General features: G+C 36.3%; 1 pseudogene; it reads left to right on the top strand.

Moving 5' to 3' along the window:
• The first annotated feature begins 2294 nt into the window (after nt 1–2294).
• On the top strand, nt 2295–27731 carry LOC121426827 (annotated as a pseudogene).
• The last annotated feature ends 261 nt before the right edge of the window (nt 27732–27992 follow it).

The following is a 27992-nucleotide window of genomic DNA, read 5'->3' as shown; positions in this document are numbered from 1 at the left end:
ATGGAAAAACAAAACAAAAAAACTCAATTTTTTAACTGCTCCTCGAATAGCTGGGTAACTGATGAACTAGATCGACATGATGCTTTCATCGGCCGTTTTCCTCGAGTCACCCATGCCTAATCATCAGCCGAGAAGGAGACTTTCTCCAACCGTTGACCAACATAAATACATTGGCCCCAGTATCCGACTTACAGAATTAATTGAGGAAAGCATCCGGGATTTCTGTACATATTGCATTGTTTTCCAAAGGATTATGATATATATTTCAAAACAAACTATCCGAAAAGGCATGCAAATATAAATACATAAAACATTCTTCCTTCAATATTTTTATTTTGTACTTTAGGTAAATTTTGAGAAAATCGAATTGTAATTCTTCTTTTTTTCCCCTCTGGTGAGTTTGAATATCACCAATGAAGCTTGGCATATGGTTATGGCAAAACAAAAAGCTCAATTTTTTAACTGCTCCTCGAATAGCTGGGTAACTGATGAACTAGATCGACATGGTGCTTTCATCGGCCATTTTCCTCGAGTCACCTATGACTAATCATCAGCCGAGAAGGAGACTTTCTCCAACCGTTGACCAACATAAAAACATTGGCCCCAGTATCCGACTTACAGAATTAATTGAGGAAAGCATCCGGGCTTTCTGTGCATATTGCAGTTTTTTTTTCCTAAGGATTATAATATATATTTAAAAACAAGCTTGCCGAAAAGGCATGCAAATATAAATACATGAAACATTCTTCCTTCTATAATTTTCTTTTGTATTTTAGGTAAATTTTGAGAAAATCGAAAATACCATAATTCATGCCATTCTTTAAAGGGGTTTATGTAATGTTCATTGTTTCAGGATTGTTATATTATTTCGTATAATTAAACAAGTTGTACAATTCAAACTGTTCTGAGAAGATATATGTATTACTGTTTGTTATATATTCGTTTCGTTCTAAGGACGAAACGTACGAGTGATTTTTGTTTGTCGGTGTCTATGCTTTTTAGCAGGGAGGGAATCTCTATAGGTTCCGTCAAATTTGTTTCAGCGAGCAGCATAGCTCTTTGAATAATATAACGTGGGCATTTCACGAGAAAATGATCAACAGTTTCCAATATTTTACAGGAATCACAAAAAACGGTGGGATGTAGTTTTAATCGGAAAAGATCAAAGTTAAGACCTATTATTCCGAAACGAAGTTTATGTAGTAGACTTTCGGCAAATCTGTTCAGGGAATTCCCACTAGTATAGTCTTAGATTCAGGCGCTTTTAGCTTTGCGTGGATTCTGATAACATTGATTTATTTCGCTTTATATCTTTTAATACTTTGTCTGGCTTGCAATTTACAATTAATAGCGTTTTAAGTTGGATACTTTAACCTGACAAGCCCAAGATACCCACTCACGGTGAACCTTTTGATATAACAACTGTAGGGGAAGGCGGGGTAAGTTGTGACAGTTTTTGCTTTTTGCATGTTAGAATTGATATGATTAATAATCTTGTCGAAATAAGTACCTTGCCTTGAAATTTAATTCTTCTGAAACATTTTCTACCTATATATAACTTTCTATCCCCATACTGAAAGTCATCGTGACCTTTGAAAAAAACGATGTCAAATGGCTCAACTTGCCCCATATATGGGGTAAGTTTGAGCCACCTTCTGGGGTAAGTTGAGCCACAAAAACTATGTACAAAATGTATGAGGGGAGAACCAGCGTGTCAATTTTTTGTTTAAAGTCTTTTCACTTGCTAATTCTCTATAAATACTAACATCCTTTAAAAGGAAAAGAGCAGTCATGTAAATTTGCTCCTTTAAGCCAGCATTTCAATCGATTTTTATGGTTTGTTTGTTTTTTAAGATACATTACCATTGGAATTACCATGGCTCAACTTGCCCCATGCTGTTTGGCTCAACTTACACCAGTCCGAACATAGTGCGATAATTTTGTATCCACACATTTATTATGCATCCATCATATAAAAGACTATGACAAGAATGAAGATCCATACCTGGACTAATAATGTTGTTATCATGTCTTTATTATATTTAAAGATGTGTATGTTTATAAAGCACTTATCTATTTCACACTCTTTTTTACTTTTTTGGCTGAAATTCATTTTTTTCCCTCTAAAAAACTACTTTTTGTTTCAAAGTTGAAAACAATGTGGTGGGGTTAGGGGTTATGCTATGGGTCATCAATACATGACACCACCACAAAGTCTGACTCATTCATTATTGGCCTGGGGCTGGTGGCTCAACTTGCCCCTATGCTCAACTTACCCCGCCTTCCCCTATATAGTGTTACTATCGCATACAGCTACATGTGTAGCCTACGGGTCTATGTTGTCAGGATGTGCACAATTTTAGTCCGATCTCCAACAATACACTGCTCTATGCGACTCCAACTTGAGGTCCAGTGCACAACATTGACTGGGTTGTTCCTCGGTAGTAAAACCGGAGGTGTATCATTTTAGATATTGGTAAGTAATTCCAAAATGTACATCTTGATCTACATTCCTGATTCAATGAGTATTTTTTGTATAGTTATATGTTCTTACTTCCAAACATGGAGCTATCTGTTGATGGCTCCATGTTAATTCCAACTATTCCTGGTTAGCCATATGTTTTTCTTTAACATAGCAGTAGTAGAGAGTAGAAGAAGTAGAGTAGTATATGTATAAGTAGAAGTAACAGCAATGCCTAATAGCAGTAGTAGTGCAACTTTAACTACAACTACTATACTACTCCTAGCAATAGTAATATTAGTAGTAGAATTAGAATAACTGTAGTAATAGCAGCAGTATAGTAGTATTGAAAGGAGTGTAGTATTATTATTGTTATTAGTAGTGTTCGTAGCATTCACATTAGCAGTAGCAGTACTTTCTTTTTACGAAAGTAGTAAGTAGTATACTTCAAGAATCCGACGGGTGCCACTTGGGCACCCTTGGGCTTTTGTTTTAAATTGAGGTCGTAGGCCACGCCCACTTCTTCTTCACATACCTCTTAAATATGATTTTCATATTCTACGAAAGAAACATGTCATGTTTGGTTTCAAATTAAAGCTAATGAAAAACAAATGCAAAAATCACTGTGCATTTAAATCACGCAGTTTTCAATTAGAGGTCATTTAAGGTCATAAAATGACAAATTGCATTAAAAATGATACACATAAGGCGAAAAATATCGTGTTTTAATACAAGCTAGGTACTATGTGCATTATTGGCTTAAAATTAAGTTGACAATCTACATATTATCAATTCCATGGGTGCGACCTTGGCATTTTGAGGATTTTTCTGACTTCATAAACCACACAAACTTTCCTACATTCCTATTTTATTGAGCGGGATAAAGATATCATCTGTGATATCAAATTATAGCAAATGCAAATTCAAATCCATATATACGAATCACATCGCATTTAGATTGCGTTCCGACCAATTAAAGGTCATTTAAGGTCATGAAAGTTCAAGTTAGGCCACATATGTAAGCAATGCAACATATAGTGCGGACTTTCCCATGTTTGGAATAGTTACAACATGTACAAGTTGAGCATTAAATGTATTTTTGGCTGATAGTTATGTTGAGGACATGTATATTTAGAATCTCTCTCTCCCTACGTGTGTCTGTCTGTTCATCTATCTATGTCTGTCTGCCTCCCTCCCAGTCACACACACTCTCTCTCACCCTCTCTTAATATCGGTCAGCCTATTTCTTCACTCTCTCCTCCATCCTCTAATTTGTATTCTTTTGTTTTCTTCTTTGTTTCGTATTTGCGTGTCTTTAATAGTGCATGTCGTACCGTACTTCTGTCACCATCATATTTCCATTTCCATATCATTTCATTTTTTCTTTAAGATATTTTTCCTATTATATTTATCACATTTTACTTTCACAGTATATAATATTGTATATTTGTACATTTGTAAAATCGAATGAATTTCCACATTTCATTAACTCTGATTACTTTTCTCAATTGCTTAAAACAAATTATTTCTTCAACTCGCTTTATTGGATCCACGCTCTACAATCAATACGTCTTAGTGGATCTCTTCATTTCCATACACGCTTAATACTATTTCATACAAATTTTATTATATAGTTATGTTGAGGTAAAATTCATCTTGTACTCATACTTTGACTTTTATCTGTATTTGATTTATATTTGTCATGGGAATGAAATAAACTCCTTGAATCTTGAATCTGACAGGGACAGCTTCGTTTTCTGACCGTCCTTTTCACCATCCTTTTCACATGGGTCGTTTTCACATAGGTCAGCCTCTTAATTATCGTTTACCTATTATCGAGTGTGCGAAATTATATTCCTCTCTCATCTGGCCTCTGCCCCTTTCCTCTTCGACCAGATGCTCATCCGATTCCCTTCCTCAACAATCTCGACATGTCTCTACCTAACCTGTATACTATAAATACTATACATATATTATAAATATAAATGGTATTGACTTCCAAAACAAAAACAAAGTTAAGTTTGATTTTATCAATTTAGAATCTCATTTTTGGAATTAAAAAAAATGGTAATGGATGGGAGAAATAAGAATTTGTCCGGACAATATTAAGTGTTCATTAAATGACCTCCCTGATTAATTATGGATGCAGTCCATATGATGTCGATGAAAAAATGGTGACAAGTCGACTGAAGTAGCGGGTCTCCGATGACCTTGAAAACTGATGACGTAGAATGACGTGTGTCGGGGGTTATCGGAGATCCACGAAGTCTGTCGAAGAATGGCGTCACCAAAGTCTAGGCGCTTTCGACCTGTCGCATGACGTCAAGCAGAACTTAAGCAGAACTCAGGGTTGAATACTCAGGACATTATGATCTTGGCTCAGGGCTGACGAAAAATAAAGACATCTATTGGTGTAGCCCCAAAATAAAATAAATGTCCTTGGTAACAACTCAATGACCGAATGACCCTTGAAAATTAAAAGAAATTCCCATTGTCTATAATGTCAAATCCTAATTTGTAAATTTCAATGATTTATAAATCATTTGATCAATACATGTCTTTTATCTACTTTAATAAGCATCAACGGAATATCTACATAGCATTAATTCATTAGCATAAATGTATCAATCCTTGATATATTGACATAAATTCACTCCTGGAAAATATTGAAATACAACCATTCCATCACTGCAATATTTTTTCGATAATTATTCAAAGCCGAAAAGTGATATAAAAAAAGCTCACAACGTACAATTATGTCTATTAAAGTTACAGAAAACAAGCTGATTGAATTATTTCAACAAAATCTGGATAAAAATTCAGTCAAATTAACCTTTTAGATTGAAGAATCTAATAATTCTAATAAGACTGCTACCCGTCCTTCCTTACACGGACACACTCGTCCATCCATACCCAAGCAACAACACACACAGCACATCACTTCTCCCACACACACACACACCACTGCCACTACCCTCGATCCACACACTCGTGAAGGGTTCAATATAAGTAACTGATTCCAGATCAGGCAATCCATTTTGTAATTAGGTATAACAAAAATACAATTATTGTCTGTTGAAGATCAACAGTAGACAAATCCAATGAGAACATGGAGAAAGGTTAAAAATAAGGGTAATGTTGTTTTATGCAGTATTTTATGTAGTGATTAGGAAGCGTGTATGTGGGTGTGGCATAGGCCTACTGTGTGGATGGGTGTGTGCAAAGGAGGAAATGTGCAGGTGAGAGTCAGGGTGTGCGCATGTGGGAAAGAATTATGGGGAGCTTTCTTTTTACCCTCTCACAACTACTTTTTTTCATAATTTTCACAATGTTTTTTGCCCAGCAGCTTGGCGCAAATGAGATGTGACAACTTTTTTCGATATTGTCTCGTAGTCAGTCATGAAAACAAAGATCCACACGAAAATGGTCCAAAATAATTCGGTGAGAACTACTTTTACATAAATCAATAATATAATGATCATAATCTAGACGATTCACCTTCAACCTGATGGGACATTTTTTTTCTGGCTCACTCTGTACATCGTGTCTCCTACATGTTAATGTTATACCAAGAACATAAAATGAGGAAGCTGCTGTTGGCAGTGTAGCCAAATGACTATAGCATAGTCACCTAGAGTCTTCCGGGGTTTTTTTTAAGAAGATGAAATTGGTCTGAATTTTCAGCTTACCATAGTACCAGGGAGTAAATCATTGCATACCTTGACATATCATCGGCCCAAGCAAATTGAAACTTGTGCTAGGCTTGTATATAAATAGTCTAGACCCGCTTGTTTCTTGACAGCTGAAGTGTTAGACTAACAAACGACTATTTTATACCCAAAATATATTTCTATCAATCAGAGTGAACAGCAACTTTTCCTCTTTCTTGCTAGTTAAAAAAATAATCATTGTCCCTCATAACAAAGATGGAGAATGTAATCTTACTAGCAAATATAAAGATATGTCGAATGTTATGATTTAATCAACTTGAATCAAATAACAAGTTTGATGGAAAATATGTCTACGATACCTTTCAGTTCGATACTTTCGAGTGTGCCTAATTGTCACTTCGAATAATTCTGCTGCCCAATCCAAATACAATAATTTAACTTTTCAAATATATCATATTCAGTTCTACTTTTTTTCAAATGTGGTATATTAAGTACATTAATTGAGTAATTTTCTCTTAATTCTGTCCCGTCAGGAATTCCAACGAAAATTGTAAGTAAATTGTTTAACACCATTATAAATTTTAGAGGAATATACTGTATTGATGCAAAATAGCTTTCAAAAGTTTTATTATAAGAATTTCACCATAAATGTAAAATGTCGGAAATCAAAAAACTGATTTCATTTTCCCGAGTTTCGAAGACCAATTTAATTGGTCCTGATAAGAAAGTAAGTCTTAGATTCGCAGATACTTGATTGGTTTATCGTCCTTTTTAACGTTTAAAGTGACATACTAATTGCGGTGTCACAGTAAGTGTAAAAAATGTCACCCAATGGATAAGAGCAAATAAATTGTCAATAAATCTACAAAAAACAAAATATATGTTGTTTAGCAACTCTATTAATACACTTCCTGTTGATATTATTTTGGATGGAACTCCCTTGGAAAATGTATCCCATATTAAGTTTCTTGGAATAACAGTCGATAATAAGCTCTCATGGAAATTCCACATAGATAACATATGTAAAACTATTTCACGCAACATTGGTATAATTAACAAGCTTAAATTTTGTTTACCATTATCGTCCCTGCTTACATTATATTCATTCAGTTCTGGATGAGACGCCTTCGCACCATCCAACCTCATGGCCTGAACATCCAAGTGGGGAACGACTGATTAATCCTTCTTATCCACTTTCCATTTGTATACACATATGTTTTTTTCCAATCAGCTATTTTAGATTAGTTACATTTAAGTTTCTGCCTCTACTTTCCTCCCATATCTCATACAAGCTCAGCTCCTATTTTTCCTCCCTTATTCAGGCGATATCACATTCATTTTATATATATATATATTTTTTCCCTTCACCTCTTAGATTTACCACTTATTTATTTTGCTTTTTTTCATGGTTACTATGTTTAGTTTTTTTTCCTCAATACGCCCCCTCTCTCATACAGCATCAGTTTCTTTATTTGCTTTTACCCTTTTAGGCAATTTGATTCCCTTCCATATGTACAGATTTGTTTGTTTTTTTCTACTATATTGTCTTCTGTTTTTTCCCCTCACACCCAGCGGATTACAATATCAGTTAACCCATTTGTATATGTATTATTTTTTTCATTTTTAATGTATTTACATACTTTTATACTTACAGATTTATTTTATCACTTACTTTCTTCTCGTAGTTAGTTTTATGCTCTATCATACATACTTGTGTCTTTTGCACATTATCAGTTGTTCCCTTCTCTTTCCCTTTTTCCCCACTCTTATGCACAAGCTTATTATGCCTTTCTTTGTTACCTGTTTGACCCACCTCTCACTAATTCTCTTGTTTTTCATATCTTCCTCATACCCTCTATCACTGTTTTGTTCCAGATCCTGTTTGATGTTGCCTGCCTCATTTATATCTTAATCCCTCTTGGCTTGAGGTCTTTCTTTGGCCTCACTCCACTAACTTCCCTTTGTGTCTGCCTACTCCTTTTCTTTCATCCCCTTCATTAACCTGATTGGTCATCTCTTCTCACTAATGCCCCTTTTGTCTCCTTGTTCCAGTGTTGCTGTTGAATGTCTGTGGTCTATATTATGGTTGTTCCACCTTATATGTTTGTCATTTTGCCTCCGAAGAAGATTCTGCTAGGATCGAAAGCTTACGCCCCTTTTGACTCTTTATTATATTCTTCCCTTATATTGCCTTATTTGAATTATGGAATTTTAGCGTGGGGCAACACATATCAAACACTCTTAGACAAATTACTCCTATTACAAAAGAGGTCTCTTCGTGTCATATGTTACACAGCATATTTGTCTCATACTGACCCATTATTTTTTTAACATAAAATATTGAAAATTAAAGACTTATATTCGTTTAATCTCTGTCAGTTTATGTTCAATTATAACAACAACAACAACCTCCCAAATGTATTTAATTCAATGTTTCCAAAGAATAAATCCATTCATAACTATCCAACAAGGCGATTGGGTGAATTCCATTTACCACTTTTAAGAACTTTGCTAGCTCAGAACACATTCATATACAGATATATGAGGGACCGAAGTTATGGAACTCACTTCATAATAATATAAGAACTGCAAAATCTTTGAACTCTTTTAAGACTGAATTCAAATTATCTCTATTAAAATCTTATAATGTATCCTCAAATTAAATCTAATTCATCATCTCTGTCAAGTCATCATTTTTACTATATAAAGACTATAATTAAAACATAAATCATCTCTTTTTTAATTGAAAAAAAAAACAATCTGACACAAGTCCTTCTCAGTTGTGCTCGGTTTTGAACCTCATATATTATTTGTGTCTATCGTGTCTATCCTCTCATTGAATCCAGTTTGCTTGAGTCCACGATGGCATGTGTACACGTTCAGCAGCACCCATCCATCTTCTCAGGGCATTCTCCCCTTTCTCTTTTCTTTTCCGCGGGGGGGGGGGGGGTGGGGAAGGGTGGATATGTTTTAGGACTGGTTGTTTTGTCCTATACAAACTATATTTTTTGATAACTTCTTATTTATTTTGTGAGTATTATTTCTCTCTCATTTATTTTTTTCTCATTTGATTATGTCTGTATTTGTACTTTGTTATTGGTTTTATTATCTATTTTTTGAGGGGCCCACATTGTACAAGCATTGCTTTTTAGTGGGTCCCTCCATTTCCATCTTAATTTAATTTCTATTGGAAAATAGTATACTTATTTAAACCTCCAATGTGTTGCCCAAATTGTGTGTTTTTCATAACATATGTATTATTATTTTTGTTTCTTTGCAACTGATACAATGTTTATATATGGTATACAATTTGTTTTTGTTTGATGGAAGAAAAATAATTGAAATTGAACTGAAAAAAGTAATCGCTTTTATTAACTTCACTCTGCTAAATGACCAAGACTGTTGACTCGTTCCATTGAAATCTTTGCTGAGTCTACTGAACAATGAAAGTCTGGAAGCTTGGATATTTTGAACACTTACGAAGTTTGATTGTTATTTAGCTACTTCAAGAACAAGAATAAACAAGTACGCATATCCATTATTATATATAACTTCATTTTACTGTAGGAGGGTCCAGGGAAAGAAAGAACAAAAAGGGGGAGAAGGGAACTCAAGGTAAAGGGAGTAGAAGAAATTAAAAAAGAAAAGGAAAATAGAATAATGAAAATGAGTGAATTAAAAAAGATGACGGGAAGACTTCTTGTCACTACACAAAAGTTTTAGCTCGCGCTTCGCGCTCGCATTACCTGATCGATGATACATATTTTGATATCTTGCTCAATAGGCTGATATATAGCTTAAATAACAAGTTTGAAGTCAATATACCAAAATATTTCAACTCAGACATCGAGCTTTAATAATTTTGTATGTTTTACAGTAATTGATTTGAAAAAATGCTATGTAAAATTTATGTCCACTTTATGGTGTAAATATAAGCATTTTCAGCTCGCGCTGAGCGCTTGCATAATAGTTCCATTATTTGATTTGTCAAGTACCTATCCTGAAAGTGTATTCCATAAAGTTTCCTAAATATTCCTTTTCAGGTCTGATTCACCAAAGGGGGTCCGACCACTTGACCGAATGCCCGCGAAACCAATGCTTTTTTTATTATCTAATTTTCCTTCATCAGGTGCCGAGTAGTTTCAGGCGCCTCGTTGCAGTGCCGTATATGCCTGTTATTGGGGGGGGGGGGGGGGGGCAGAACCAAATATTTCCCGGTAACTCGGTCTAGAATGAGTGAAATAGCTAGTATTTCAGTTTAGGGGCGGTAGTGAGCGCGGGAAGCACCCATGCGACCCGTTCAAGTGCTCTAATACACCACGTCTCGACATACATGATTGTGCCAAATATGCAAGCGACATGGGCATTTGTAAAATGAATGCCCAGGCAAAACAAGCGATCGGTAACTTAGCAACATTATTATATTCATGATGCATCTTCGTCATTATTATATTCATAAAGTGCAGCAGCAGTGCCTGTCATTTCTTTCTCTCTCTCTCTCTTTCTTTGCTCACCCCCCCCCCCATTGCTTTATCAAAATATGTATTCACACATTTCAAATGATTCAGTTGTGGATGTAAAGTGATGATACACGTTACTAGTAAAAGTTTAACAACTAGAAATACACTCACTGTTGGTTGCATTAAAATATCTACTTTCAATTTGTTACTTTTGATTTTTTTCCGCAAATCAGTATTTTGGGAGAGTTTATCGAGTCAGCTAGAACTGTGACTGGCAAAGGAAAGAACATTCATGTAAGTTGGATACTAGTATATTTTGTAATGCGATGGATCTAATGTGGATTTTTCATCACGGAAATCGTTAAAACATTGAGTTTAATGAGTGCGTGATTATGGTCATAGTTTCTTCTATGTTGTAGGAAGCAACATCTTTTTACAAACCAAGATAAGAAGTTGATTATTTAAGAGGTAAAGATTGAGATAGACGTACTTGGAACTTCGAACGCTAACCCTCCCACCCCTTTCGCTCTTCTCTCCCTACCCCCACCCCCTATTTTTCCCTCCCTCTCTCTCGTTTGATGTTTTCTCGATATCAGCGCATAATATAATCTGATAAATGTATACACTGTTAGAAAAAAAAAACAAAAGAAAAAAATACATATTCTACAGAAAGAAGTAACCAAATCATTCTGTAAATAATTGTTAAAAACAGGAAAGATTTTATCTTTTTAGAATTTTACAGAACAGGTCTGTTAAAAAAAGGGAGTGGGACGGATTTATTACAATAAATTAAGAAAGTTACATACCCCAAATTTTCTGTTATTTTATACACAAATGCATTTGATATTACACAGTGCAGTATTAAGATTACATGATTGTGTTCTCGAGACTCTGCTCCAGGAATTTTTTTTTTTCAAGTAGAAATTTTCTAACAGTGTATTGTAATATTACTTATGTTTCTCCCCCTAAATACTATTTCTTTTCTTTTTTTGCCCTTTCTTTACAGCTCCCAACCCCAACTCCATTAAAATTCTTATCACAATGGCGTCTAAATTCAGCTCAGATGACGAGGGCACTGTTTGTGAAGAAGCTGACTGCGAATCGATTACGGACGTCACGTTCTATGTGAAGGAGAAGAAGAAGCTCTGTCATGACTGCGCCTTGAAAAAAGAATGCATCGGAATAGTACGGAGAGGTGTACCTAATCTCTTCTGTGAGAAACACGAGAAAATCATGGATATGTACTGCAAAACGCATGGCGAAGTTTTATGTCTCTCTTGCGCTGTGATAGATCATCATGAAAAACCTTGTGTACGGCAGGACATAGAGGACGCACTACGGGAAAACAAAGCAAAGCTCAGCAACCTTCATAAAGCAGTGATGGACAAATTGGAGCTATTACGAGCTTATGGAATTGAGATTCATCAGGGTAAACAAGTCCCAGACGAGCATTTTAAAACTATTCAGAATGAGGTTGATTCGAAATCGAAGAGGAGATCGAAGAGGACAGAGCAAGGAAAAAGAGGATGCTGATAAAATCGACAAGGAGGTTGATGAGGAAAATGAGCAACATCAGATGAGATTCGAAAGCTACAGGATAAAATTAAACAGAACAACGCGAAGAGAGAGGAGCGACACAATGAAAATCGTTTAAATGCGGAGAAGAGACGAAAAACGATAATTGATAAACAGCGCATTCTTCAGAATGACATTGAGAAGATCGCTCAAGAGATCGAGAGACAGATTGAAGAGCTTGAGAAATCGTGGCAAGACGACACCAAATCAGCAAAGAAAGCAAAAGAGACACTGGACAGAATTCTTGAAGATGATAAAAATATTGTCATAGATGGACACGCGTGAGTGCATCAGTGAGTGAGGAATTAAAGAAGCAACTGAATGATGATGAGGTGAAAGAAATAAATCGTGTTGTATCAGGTGTGAGGTTTGTGAAGGGTGTTGGGAGAGAGAAGTATGATGGAAGAATTGATGGGTATGATGGAGAGTGGGAGCTCATTGATATAATCAATGTCACACATAAGATCAAATACCCGCGCATCGATGGATGTATAGATGAAGATAAGGTAATAATCACAAGTTGGGATATTGGTGGAACACATACCTACATGTTAAATTTGAATAGTAAAACCACACAGAGAGTGATCAACGGTAGTGATACATCATGTATAATCTCATGTGCAGTACTGAATGATGACAAGATAGTATGTGGTAAATACATCACAGGTTGTAGAGGAGACAGTCTACCTGGGTGCATCAGTGTATACGACAGACAGTGGAATCACATCAATGACGTCACAATATCAAGAAACACGACGCGTACTGTTACATGGGTGCGCGTTGCAATCGATCAGGATGGGATGATCATCGCTGCTGAAAATGGGTCAGTCTATGAGATACGTCATCAACCCAGCTAATGATGAGATTATCAATACCATCACGTGTAAAGAGAAGATAGTAATGTACGATGTGCTGTCATCAGGTCACATCATCGCTCGACCTTCACCACCTGATCGCAGAGCACTCATCATTGACAGAGAGGGTGATCATAGGGAAATCCCCCAGAGTGATGTCATCTTGAATGTGTGTATTGATCGTATGACAGACGACCTTCTACGGTGACATCAGATGATGAGTACAGACGTGTGTGATTGATCAGGTGATGAGTGAGGGTGATATGAAGAAGAGAAGAGTAGCATCATTCCCTTTATCAACTAGACTGGGGAATAGATTCAATCATCTTGTCTTATCTCGAGTGATGATGACGTCATCAGGGAATATGATTGCATGCGATGGAGATATATTCTCATATTCAAAAGCGATTTATCCTGTAGATCCGTGACAGATGAATCATAATACTAAGCAAACCAAACAAATGATATTGGAATGTTGCTACATCTTACCATTTTATGCTTTCAAATTGAAAAGAAAAAAGGGATGTGAAAACGCATGATTCATTGTAATTCATGGTTTGATTATGGGTAAGCTTCATAGTCACATTGAAAACCTATCAGGGATATGCTTTTTTGTGTACACGTTGTCTCAGATATCTTATACCAGACTGCGCCGTCGCTTTGTTGGCGTGAGTTAAACATTATATTAATTATGTCTGCATAGCAGCTTTTTATTTCTATACCCGTATTATTTCATTTTAGTTCCATATGTAAAACTGAACAGTTAAAATGTTCCCCATTTATGTAATCATGCTGGTTAAAAAAATCACCCTTTTAATAGTCCATCACGTGTTTTATAGCTACCACGGTCTTACCGTGCTAATGAAACAGTACATGTAGTTGTTACTCTAAATAATTGTTCAGTGATATCTTGATTCAGTAATGAAACTCTATACCCCTTTATAGATTGAAATTGTACCTTTGACTCCTTTCAACGCGTTATATTAAATTATAATTGTTCTCATAAAATGTTGCGATTTTTGAGAGGATCGTGGTCACGTTTGCTGTATATCGATGCGCATTACATCTAAACATTGCTTGCTTGTTTGTATATTTTCACTTCCAATATCAGATCAACATAAACCAACGAAGTATTTTGATGTGGCTACATACGAAACTGCCCCTGAAATTATCTCGATCATGACATGATACAATCACCTGGATTTACTGAGAGAGGGGGCAGTTACAAATATTACGATACATTTGGGTAAATAATAATAATAATAATAATAATCCGCTTTTATATAGCGCTTAATCTATCGGAACGACGTTTCTAAGCGCTTTACAGATATATTATTACCCCGGTCATCGGATTCAATCAGTCATTCCCGCACACAATGTGTGCACATCCTCCACTCCCTGGGGAGTAGTTATCCAGTCAGTCGCCTGTGAGGCGCGCACAATACTGGACAAGCTACAATGACTTTCACACATTGCACTTTGTGTCTTGCAAAAAAATAGGGGGCCTACATTGTGCATAACATATAAGCAGTAGTGTATAATTTTACAATCGGGAATTGGTAATTGGTAATTAAAATGTACCAGTATGGTGTTTATTTACTAAACGGGATCTGCTGTTACCAGAATGCACATTTGATGGTGATTTATTACATTTTGGTCAAGTATAGCAACGTTATGTTTTCTTAGGTCCACTTAGAGGATAATGTTTTGCTTATTGCTTTTTATTCTAATTACTATATTAATAATAGATGATTCTACGAGAGTGAAACGGGATGTTTAATTAATATGATGACTGGTTTGATTCTGAATATCCATGTGTATAAAGATTAGAATTGTTTTTAATGAACAGTTACATGTTTATTATAAACTTATAATAATTTCCATTCAATTAGGCCTATGTCAGTGACAGTTTTGCTTGCTAGAATGTTAAAGAAATGTATGTTCAATTACGATTTAGTTGCATGGGCGTTATGATGATAACTACAATTTATTGGATTTCTTTAATGTTTATCCTAACGGAAATGGTTTTAATGTTTTGTGTTATTGAGAGTGTTTTGAATACACCTTTTCTTGTTAAGAATCTAAATGAATTTCTGAAAGAGTTTAACAGAGAATTTATCGTTGATTGCTGCTCGGTTTTTATATGAAAAAATCGGGTTTATAAAGATTGATTCATTCGCTTTAATAAACATGATCAGTTAGATGATTGAGGTAGTCTGGTGTAAAAACGTTAATTTCAATGCTATATCTGGCAGTGACTGTTTTGTTGGAAATTTATGTTCAGTTATGTATAAATGACACAGACGGAGGAAAATTGTGTATTCGTAAGCGCGTTTATTATAATCACCTAAAGATCTAAAATCGGTTAGATTTCTTTCATTTTTCATGCGTACTGAAGTTATATCTATCGATGATTTGTTTATTCAAGATTGTTTTGACTACATCTTTTTATCTAAAGAATGTAAATTAACTTGATTGGGAAAGATGATCAAAACTTATTGGGAATATGGGATGTTTGCCATAGTTGTTGTTTTATACACGATTTATCCATACATCTTTTGTTGTTTTCATGTATCCCATTTTACTATTAACCAAAAAATATAAAAGATCATTTGTACATACTACAACTATATCATTGAAATATCTTAATCTACTGTAAAAAAAACATGGAAACATTTTTAGAGCTATGTATTATTTGGTTCGTTACATTGCAAGGATAATGCTTTAGTTATATTTTTATTTACTCTCACTTAGTGCATTTAAAAGATGATTCTGCTATAGTCTAAAATAATTTATTGATTGCTTGTATATTTTTTGAAACACAGTGCCTATATTGTAGATGCATTTGATTGAAGGAGATTATTCTGCCGCAATTGGTGTATAAACTGCTGTAAATATGGTTTTTGTTTTCTAAATACCGCCTCAGACTCTTTACACTGTGAAAAAATTGGGCAATATTTTACCCAATATTTTGCCCAACGTTGGGCCGATAGTCAACCCTACCAACTACTGGGCAATATTTTACCCAACGTTGTTGGGGCATTAATGTGCCCAACTGTTGGGTAATATTTTGAACTACAATTTGGGACATTAATTTGCCCAACTTTTTAATAAAGTTATTAACCCAACATCTGGGCAAGGCCTACACTCACTTCGTGTACCTGGTCCGTGTCGATCCGGAGACCTTATCCGAAAGTGCTTTGCATGCACAATAACGCTGCATACAAGTGCAAGTGCATATCTCAAGTGAGTGAAGCAAAAACAAAACAGCGTCAGATATATGTCATGTATGTAGGCCTATTCTGACAAATTCCTTACACATTATGCTTAACGTAAAGTCAAAATAAAAAAATTAAAAAAACGTTTAAGCAACTCATCTATGAAAGATTCAGCGAGGCTCCCCAGCCCCCAGTCATCTAGAAGCTCCTCCATATCTTATCGACCGTGTGTAGCATGCTGCAAGCGCAACTCGTGATCGTAAAGTTTCGCAACATTTACCACTCAGCAGGGCAATTACTAGCCCAACAATTGGACATCTGTATTTTGGCAGCGGCAGAGTAAAAATTTGCCTAAGTATTGGGCACATAATGCCCAACAAAACAATAACCAACGTATATATTACCCAACAAAAAAATGACCAACGTAAATTTACTCTTTTTTTTCACAGTGTATCTTGTCTAACTGAATATATAATTCAAATTTATAAACTTCATTCATTTGACAAAAATATTTTTTTTTATAATACATTCAATTCAATTCAATTCAATCTTTAAATCGCAAATAAAATAAGAATACAAAGAAACATCAAATGTGAGTAGGTACAAAATCTATTCCGTGGCTTTCCATGAGGTTATGAAAAAACCTGTAAGGCTGGGTCGCCAAAACATGACAGTATGAAATATTATGTATGTAATTTGAATTTTCAAATATGTATAAACCAGTAAGAAAATGATGTATTATTTTTATACTGTGACTATGATGAACATACATGTAATCACATAGGGCCCTGAAAAGTTTGGTTTGTAATCGATTTAATTCGTTTCATGTTTCGTACTAACAGGTGGGTGTTTCATAAAGCTGTTCGTAAGTTAAGAGCGACTTTAAGAACGACTGGTGATCCTTTCTTTTGGTAAATGTTATTCACCATTGGCGATGGTCTAGCGCGTAAGAAAGGTTCACCAGTCGTTCTTAGAGTCACTCTTAACTTACCTTACATACGAACAGCTTTATGAAACGGCCCCCTGTAATGATTTTTTATTAATACTTAGGAGTATAAAATGAAAATAGGATGTTAGCGCTATAGTCTGCAAAAGGGGTTGTAAACGCTTTCTGAGATCGCGTATTGTTGTTTTTTATGAATTATATTTTTCTATTAACCATGAGTTAGCAAAATATTTGCATACTACGTTACACTAAATCATCTCAATACAAACCTGTATATTTCTATTACCAAATAAGATTTTAAAAGTAAATTTGGGATGTTAACTATAATTAGAATATATTTTTTTCAAACACAAATACAAACACCTTTTTTGTAATTATTTTCATACATTATCTTTACACTAACCACTAACCGGGAGGTAATTGACAGAAAATAGAGGGAAGAGACAGAGAGGGAGAGATGAAGAATCGGACGAATTTATTCAAGGAATGAGACAGAAAGAAAGTAAAATAGGGAGAGGGAGATGGCAAATGAACATACAGAGACAGAGAAGGAACACCAGAGATAGAGAGAGAGGGGGGGGGGGTAGTGAGAGAATGTGACAAGCAGAAAGGGGAGAGAGACAGGGGAGATGGCAAATGAACATTCAGAGACAGAGAAGGAACACCAGAGAGATAGATAGAGAGGGGGGGGGGGGGGTAGTGAGAGAATGTGACAAGCAAAAAGGGGAAAGAGACGGGGGAGATGGCAAATGAACATTCAGAGACAGAGAAAGAACACCAGAGAGATAGATAGAGAGAGGGTGGTAGTGAGAGAATGTGACAAGCAGAAAGGGGAGAGAGTCGGGGGAGATGGCAAATGAACACTCAGAGACAGAAAAGGAACACCAGAGAGATAGATAGAGATGGGGGGGGGGGGGGTAGTAAGAGAATGTGACAAGCAGAAAGGGGCGAGAGAGACAGGAGAGGGGGTTGAGTGAGTAGAAGTTGACGCATTTTTATTCTCCGATCATCATCTAACCCACTTGGTCTACCTGTTTTGCATCAATGTGGTCTAGTACAAGTCAGTTACATCCATCCCTTGTTCTTGAATGTCATCTAGTGTAATGCCCAAATTGGGTATCGCTCTCATTAAGTCTATTATCTGTTGTACTTGCCTAATGGAAATGCGATCCATAATTAATTCATATAATGATATGCCATAAATGCTGTTAGATCAAGTGGATATATAAGACGATATGGGAATGGCCAAACTCGACATTATACAGAGTGCTCAATTGGCTAAATAATAACTCAGCCCAGAATGGTTATTTATACGGACTAGTGATAACACATTGAAGTATTAAACGCCTTGCAACTTGATTATGTGCTAAAATGATATAACCCAATTTGGGCATTACACTAGATGACATTTAATACCAAGGGATGGTTGTAACAGACTTATACTAGACCACATTGATGGTAGACCAAGTGGGTTAGATGATGATCGGAGAATAAAATACGTCAACTTCACTACAACCCCCCCCCCTCCAGTGTCTCTCTCCCCTTTTGGCTTGTCACATTCTCTCACTACCCCCCCCCCCCTCTCTCTATCTCTCTGGTGTTCCTTCTCTGTCTCTGTATGTTCATTTGCCATCTCCCCTATCCCTATTTTAATTTCTTTCTGTCTCATTCCTTGAATAAATTCGTCCGATTCTTCATCTCTCCCTCTGTCTCCCCTTCCCCCTCCCCTCTAATTTGTTTCATGTGTCTCTATTTCTGTCTCTCTCCTTCTCTTCCCCTTTTTCTTTTTTTTCTTTCATGACTTTCGTAAACAGTAGCGGAAACCCCAAATAAGAATACATTTTGGGAAAGCAAGGTAAAACCCCATGATTCTTCATACTGTATTGTGACAAAGTCTAACCTGAATAGGATAGTCTGTGACGTGAGTAATGTTTGTATAAGAAAAATTAGATCACATATTCCAGGGTATTTATTCTCTTCATGCTAGATGATTTTCATGTTTCAATAAAAGCATTCATCTTTCACAATAGAAGCCGCACAATCTCGTGATTTCAAGAGTAAAAATACTGTGAATGATTTGAGAGACGATAAGAGAGAGAGAGGATGGGAGAGATGGGAGGTGGAGGTGACTGAGACAAGAGGGGAGGGAACTAGAAAGCGAGAAATGCATTCATTGAATTATAAGTACTAGATAATAAATGATTAAAAGAGGATAATTGAGAGAGAGATCAGTGAAGAGAGATAGAGAGATATTGTCAGGAAAGAAATTTAATTATACATATGAACAAACATGTGTTTAAAATATTTACTTGGTCCAGGTTAGAGAAGGCTTATAGACAAGCAGGTACATGTGTTTTGAATTAATGCTTTAAAAGCAAGCATTAGAAACGATTGATACCCCCCCCCCCTCTTAAGAGTACAAGTGTACCAGGTTTATGTCATATTTTATAAAGGTGTTAGAAATATTTCTTATTAGGCAAGCATTTTCATACAGGTGTCGTAAATAAACAAAAGTGATCTAGCATTGATGAGTGTAGATGTAGATACACAGGAAGTGTCTTTTATGATAAGAATGTGTTGCTGTATGCACTCATCTGTTATCGAAATCCTTTGAATTACTTCATAGAAATTGTACAGTTATTCCTAGTAACGGTACGGTATATTAGGAGGTCAATTTTAGTAATTCAGGGAGAACCACCTAAGCCAGAATATACTACAAGTGTTCGTGTAGGCAGTCTAAGTTATAACTGAGGGACTACGTCGGTGACGAGATAACGACCCCAGCTGCCGCCGGTTCTCCACCGACATGACTGGTCAAAATTCATGTCATCATTGGGGGCTCAATCTCGTCCACTAATTCGTTGAAGGGGGCTACTCATCGAGGGGTAACACAGTCTGCGGAGGCCGAGTGGAAGTCAGAGACATCGCAACCTGCGGAGGCCAGGAACTGGACCGACCACCAGGGCCGAGTGGGGCATGTCAGACCAGATAGGATGATGGGGGCTCACATCAACGATTAAGTTAAGTTATATTTTGTAATCCATAACCCACATCATATATTTTTCTTGTACAATCATTGTCAAAGAAGTCAAAAGAAATATTGAAAAAGTTTGATTAAATCTTTCATAACTGTAATCCTCAGTTTTTACGTATTCCTTATTTGGTGTCAAGCAGCAGTAGATAAATAAATAAAAAAGGTCACTTCCCACGTGACAGATATTGTGGAATAGAAAGGGGTTAGAGGGGGTTGTGGAGTTGTTAACATGTTCCTTACCGATTGTGAAAAAATAAACAAGCGAAACTGCAAATAAATATTCGCTGATCTGAAAAAACATCAGTTTGAGAACGAGAGAAAATAGTGTGCTTGGAAATCACTCTGGCAAATTATTGGGATGGACCCTTTACAGGGAGTACTAATACAAGCATCATGAAACACTGACATAATAATCTAATCATTAGTCCACCTCCTGGACTGTTGTTATTTTGTACGACACGACGACCAAACACCCAGCACACTACAATCCCATAACAGTACACGCATACACACACCCTGAATAGTCATATGATTTTTTTTTTTCGGGGGAAAGTGAATCAGTGGGTAAAGTGAATCACTGGGGGTAAGTGAATCAGTGGAGGGCGCGGGCCCGGGCGTGTGTTGGTTATGGTTTGCCCAATCAGTAAAAATCGTCCAGGACGTGGACTATCTAATCATGAGCCGACGCGACAGCGGACTTCAATCATGTCAATAGTACTAGCATGACTAGCGTAGCTGAGGAGGGGGGGGGGGGGGTGTCCCCTGACATAATCGCAATGCCCTTTTTCCGTTGTAATTTTTGTACGAAATGTTTCAGGAACGCCACTGATTGAATTTATCGTTATTTTCAATAAACATTGAATAAGAATCTGAAATAAATAGATAATCGCAGGAAGATAAATACATGAAAAAATAAATGGATAGGTAATTCAACCGTTTGTAAACTTCCTATTAGCCATTAGAGTCTCACCATGGAATGTAAATCAAAACTATGAATCTTTCATTACTTTATCATTTCGTAACCCATTCCATCCCTCTTCCATCTATAAGCGTTCAAACCATTCTCTGACATACAGGTCGAACAAAAGATACAAAAATCAAAGAGGGGGCTCTTAATATAAATTCTACTCTTTTCATACATGGATAGCCTTCTCAGCTTGTAATCTTTAGAATTTAAATTCGGGCATGCATATATTTATGTCAAAACATCGCTAACAACTTTACACCACGTTCCCCGTTCATAAACCATTTATGCTCTTTAGTAGTGATTTAGGAGCGATCTGCAGGCTAATCACTGATGAAGATTATAGCGCCATCTATCTAGAAATAATTTATACCGAGGCGTATTGTTATTGTAATTATGACACTGGCTTTAGCCCGAGGTGCCTTTCAGCGCTCAGTGCCATCAAGAAATTAATCACACCGGGTTCCGATTCACCTCACCTGGGTTGCATGCAGGACAATATGGGTAAATTTCTTGCTGAAAGAATACACGTCATGGCTGGGTTTTGAACCCACGTCCCTCTAATTGAAAGACGAGAGTCGTAACCACTAGATGACAACGCCCTCCCCCCCCCCCTCAGAGGAATAGAGGAAGAGGAACCATGCAAAGAGGAGAAGGGGGAAAGAGAAAGGGGCAAAAACGATTGTAATTAAAAATAGATGGCTGGACATTTACATGCAGTATAACCCCAATTGTGTCAGCACTTAGGTGCAGTTACCCGCCTTTCCCTCACCAGTTAATTGCCATGACGGCCACCCCCCCCCCTCCTTCGGATTTTCATATTCTACCCTCAGACCACTAATTTACCTCCTACATGTCCTACCAAGATTACAACAAAGTCCAAAGGGCTTGTTTAATGCACGTAAATCATGTTCGATGATTTTTATATTTATTCTGTTTGATATGTTATATTTATACGTGAAGAGTACACACACCTTTGACATTAATAGTTAAAAATATTGTGCATAACAAAATAAATTGTATGCAAATTAAGATTAAACAGACGTCAAAGTGCAATATAAGGTTGAGTGGTATGGTCATGTCATCGTGATTAGTATCTGGGGGTGTTGTCAGCCTTTGCTATTTCAACAGGCGTTGGAACAACCAACTATCCGCAATTTCAGATCGGATCTACATAAGAAAAGGGTAAGAATGAATCTAAAGTGTATACGTTATTAGCATTTAGAATAATTATAATCGAGATTGCAGTAATAACGATAACGTGCCTTTGTATATCGCGATCCATCTAGAAATGTACCATTTCGAGGCGCAGACGAGAAAATAAAGAATGCGAGAGTTTTTGGACGAGTGTCTCAGTGTCAATAACTGGTAGTAAAGATAAGACTTTAGTATAATTTGAGCATTCCTTATGATGAAATGATTCTTGAATTTAATGTTTAGTAAGAGAAGGTGCTCCTGCAAAGAAAGCTCACTCACCCTAACATACTCTTGCTGTTGTGTAATAGAATGTCTATTCACTGTTAAGGGCTAATCATGTGGGGTCTTACGAAGAAGCTGGGGCCCGTTGCATAAAACTTTTTACCAGAGAAAACTCAGGTTGTTTTTACCGGAGTTTTTGGCCTGTGTTAAATTCAATGGCAGAAATCAGACTAACCTTAGTTTTAAGTATTTACCAGAGTTTTCTCAGGTTAAAAGCTTTATGCAATAGGCCCCTGGTGTCATGGTCTGAGCTGATGATGTGTATATGGCAAGATCTTGAAAACATGTTGATGCAACTCCATCTATAAAGCTTTTCAAGTGAACATCATGAATATGGGCATATACTACCGTGCTAATAAACTCGACTGTTATACTGTAATGAGACTATATTTCGGTGCAAGTTCTATTGATATGAAAAATATCAAAATATCCATACACGAAATAATTAAATAGAATGTAGTGATGGCAATGTAGGTATGACACCCTCCTCCTCCCCCCCCCCTCTCTCTCTCTCTCACGCACACACACCTCTCCCCCTCTTAAAAGTACTACAAGATCTCGCACATCCGAAAGGAAGAAGACGTTACATTCATATACATAGTCATGTATATTATTTGTTTGATTATTTTTTCTTCTTAAAATTGCAATCAGCCAATGTGCTCGACCTCTCGCATGACGTCAAGAAGAACTTAGCAGAACTCAGGGTTGAAAACTCAGGACATTATGGTCTTGGCTCAGGGCTGACGAAAACTAAAGACATCTATTGATGTAGCCCCAAAATAAAATTGATGTCCTTGGTAAAAGCTCCCTGACCAAAGGACCCTTGAAAATTGAATAAATTCCCATTCTATATAATGACAAATCCTAGTTTTTAAATTTCAATGATTTATAAATCATTTGATCAATACATGTCTTTCGTATAATTTAATAAGCATCAAAATAATATCTAGATAGTATTAATTCATTAGCATAAATGTATAAATCCTTGAAAAATTGACATAAATTCACTCCTGGAAAATATTGAAATACAACCATTTCATCACTGCAATATTTTTTCGATAATTAATAAGGCCGGAAAGTGATAAAAAAGCTCACAAAGTACAATTATGCCTATTAAAGTAACAGAAAACAAGCTGATGGAATTATTACAAGAAAATCTGGATCAAAATTCAGTAAAAATAACCTTTTAGATTAAAGAATTTAATAATTCTCTTTTTTAAAGCTGGAATATACTGATAAAATATAAAATAGACTCACATCATTATGGGTAGTAAAAACTCCAAAATCGATTAAAACTGTGTGTCATTTCTTGCTTGCTCCTCAGAACACAACCTCTCTCAAAGAGTAACAAAGTGAAAGTGATCCTACTCTCTGTGCACGGCAATTAGGTGCACTGTCATGACTGTACAATAGACCTCGGGCGGGTCTTGGAATGCTAAGTGTTTATTCCACCTGTTACTAGAACCTCGGACCTAAACAAAAGAACCTGCAAGAGCTGAATGCGCTGTAGCCCTTTCTATTTAAAGTAATTAAATACATTGGTTTTCATTACACAACTCAATCGATAATATTGCCATCACAAGACCAAAATGAGTAATTTATCATTAACTTTTTTAATTTAGATTATCTACATTATTTAAACACAACTTTCAGGATTACACCATTAAACATTTTTTCCTGTTAACATTTTCTATGTTAAATAAACAAATTTTAGAATTTGGCTTAAGTGCGAGAAAAAAAAATTGCTTGCATGCATGCATGCATGGAGGGCATGGTGGTGAGGGTTCTGCTAAAGAAAATCGTCACAAATATTTCATACATTTCTTTACTGATAAACAAGTACCATGCATGTTGTAAACTAGTTTCATTTCATTATTATTATATTCATGAAGTGCAGCAGTGTCTTTCTTTTATTTCTTTGTTCATGGCATTCCTTTTCAATATGTGTTTTCAAGTATATCGATATAGTTTTGGGTGTACAGTGACTCCACACATTCTCTCGGTAGCTCTCTCTCTCTCTCTTTTGTTTAACTTATATGATATTTTTCCAAATGCGTCTTGCCCTCAATCCTACTTTTTTATGCCCTTTCTTTACAGCCCCCAACCTTGAATCCCTTTAAATTCTTTTCACGATGGCGTCTAAACTCAGCTCAGATGAAGAAAGCGCTGTTTGTGAAGAAGCCGACTGCGAATCGATTACTGACGTCACGTTCTATGTGAAGGAGAAGAAGAAGCTCTGTCATGACTGCGCCTTAAAAAAAGATTGCATTGGAATAGCACGAAGAGGTGTACCTAATCTCTTCTGTGAGAAACACGAGAAAATCATGGATATGTACTGTAAGACGCATGGCGAAGTTTTATGTCTTTCTTGCGCTATGATAGATCATCATGAAAGACCTTGTGTACGGCAGGACATAGAGGACGCATTACGGGAAAACAAAGCAAAGCTCAGCAACCTTCATAAAGCAGTGATGGACAAATTGGAGCTATTACGAGTTTATGGAATTGAGATTCATCAGGTTAAACAAGTCCCGGACGAACATTTGAAAACTATTCAGAATGACGTTGATTCCGAAATCGAAGAGGAGATCGAAAGAGACAGAGCCAAGGAAAAAGAAGATGCTGATTTAATAGACAAGGAGGTTGATGGGGAAAATGAACAACATCAAGAGGAGATTCGAAAGCTCCAGGATAAAATTAACCAGAACAACGCGAAGAGAGAGGAGCGACATAATGAAAATCGTTTAAACGCAGAGAAGAGACGAAAACCGATAATTGATAAACAGCGTATTCTTCAGAATGACATTCAGAACATCGCTCAAGAGATCGAGAGAAAGATTGGAGAGCTTGAGAAATCATGGCAAGACGACACCAAATCAGCAGAGAAAGCAAAAGAGACATTAAACAGAATTCTTGAAGATGATAAAAATATTGTCATTGATGGACATCGTGTGCATGCATCAGTGAGTGAGGAACTAAAGAAGCAACTGAATGATGGTGAGGTGAAAGAAATAAATCGTGTTGTATCAGGTGTGAGGTTTGTGAAGGGTGTTGGGAGAGAGAAGTATGATGGAAGAATTGATGGGTATGATGGAGAGTGGAAGCTCATTGATACAATCAATGTCAGAGATAAAATCAAATACCCGTGCATTGTTGGATGTATAGATGAAGATAAGGTGATGATCACAGATGCACGGATTGGTGGAACACATACCTACATGTTAGATTTGAACAGTAAAACCACACAGAGAGTGATCAACGGTAGTGATACATCATGTATAATCTCATGTGCAGTACTGAATGATGACAAGATAGTATGTGGTAGATACATCACAGGTTGTACAGGAGACAGTCTACCTGGGTGCATCAGTGTATACGACAGACAGTGGAATCACATCAATGACGTCACAATACCAAGAAACACGACGCGTACTGATGCATGGGTGTGCGCGTTGCAATCGATCAGGATGGGATGATCATCGCTGCTGAATTGGGTCAGTCTATGATATACGTCATCAACCCAGCTAATGATGAGATTATCAATACCATCACGTGTAAAGAGAAGATAGTAATGTGCGATGTGCTGTCATCAGGTCACATCATCGCTCTACCCTTAACAAGAGATCGCAGAGCACTCATCATTGACAGAGAGGGTGATCATAGGGAAATCCCCCACAGTGATGTCATCTTGAATGTGAGTGTTGATCGTATAACAGACGACCTCTACGTCGTGACATCAGATGATGAGTACAAGACGTGTGTGATTGATCAGGTGATGAGTGAGGGTGATATGAAGAAGAGAAGGGTAGCATCATTCCCTTTATCAACTAGACTGGAGAATGGATTCTATTACCTTACCGAATCTCAAGTGATGATGACGTCATCAGGGAATATGATTGCATGTGATAGAGATCATATTCTCATATTCAAAAAGCGATTCATCCTCTAGATTCACGACAGATAATAATACCGAGCAAACAAATTATATTAGAAATGTCGCTATATCTCACGATTGCATATTTTCAATTTAAAAATCTGAAAAAAGTATTAGAAAAAAGGACGATTTTTATCCATCCCCTTGGTCATGTTGGTTGTGGGGATGCTCCATATCTTTTGAAACATATCATACCCCCCTTACATTTTACATGTTTGTATGAAGATACTTTACACTAGACTACTATCTTTCAGTCGTTTGACTGAACATTGTTTGAAAGCAGATCTTTTGTATCCTATTCCACCCTTTCTTGTTTCAATGTAAGATTTTGTATAAGCCCTGCATAATATTACAGTATAATTACAGCCAGGTTATAGCATCATCATGCGTACCATTTTACGAGTCTGTTATTGTTACTTTACATGAATGTTTAGTTTGTTGTTCTTCATCATTTAGACTTATGCCGGGGCGTACATAGGGGATCTATTCTAAAAGGGTTACCTTTACCATGTTTACTCTGAATCATTTTTTAATACTTTAAACATGGGCGGAAATCCCAGGGGGACATTTTCTTCTTCTTTTTTTGATTATCAAATGTTCCAGCCTCTGGTACCCCCTAATACATTTCTCATCAATCTCACTAGGATTAATTTTAATTATTTTTTGCTAGTGTTTTTTTTAAATATATAAATTCATTTGCTTTCATGAAAGTGTTCAGTTCCAAGGCTGATAGAAACTGCGCTAAATGCGTTTCTTAATACCTCTCAAGTTGTTTAACTGTAATGCTTGCTTAATTCAATGACCTATACTAGCAAGTGCTAGTACATCCACGCTTAGTTTTAATAAAAAAAACATTTATGTTCAATTATGATTGTATGAACGATTGAAAATGATTTAGTTGCAGGAATTAATTATTACAAAGGGTTCATGAATACTTTGTTTATAATCATGGGTTATGTTTGATTCTTTTGTTCATGCCAACTGAAATCCTTTGCACTTATGCTTTGTTTATTCAAAGCTGATTTGATTACATATTTTACTATTGAGAACGTGAATGAACTTGGTTTGGAAACAAGATGCTAAAAATATAGTTGACGTGTTAGCGATAGTTTGAAAATCTTTTTTTTTCACACGCATAATCTGACCATCATTTGCTGTAATGTATTCTATTTACCTATTAACCGGGAGTTAAGAGATGAATTGCATATTATCTGCTTTTATAATAATAAAAAATCATCTTGGCGTTTATAATTGTCATGTAAAGGTTTCTGTTTGAATAAAATTTCATCACGCATCATAGAATCCTGATAGAGTAGTTTTTTTCAGGAGTTAACACGTGACCAATAAAAATTGACAGGAAGAGAGGCAAGCAGAGAGAGAGAGAGGGGGGGGGGCA

Source organism: Lytechinus variegatus, chromosome 13 (assembly GCF_018143015.1).
Source record: "Lytechinus variegatus isolate NC3 chromosome 13, Lvar_3.0, whole genome shotgun sequence".
Classification (NCBI taxonomy): domain Eukaryota; kingdom Metazoa; phylum Echinodermata; class Echinoidea; order Temnopleuroida; family Toxopneustidae; genus Lytechinus; species Lytechinus variegatus.
Note: the sequence above shows the minus strand (reverse complement) of the source record. Positions and strands in the feature narration are given on the sequence as shown.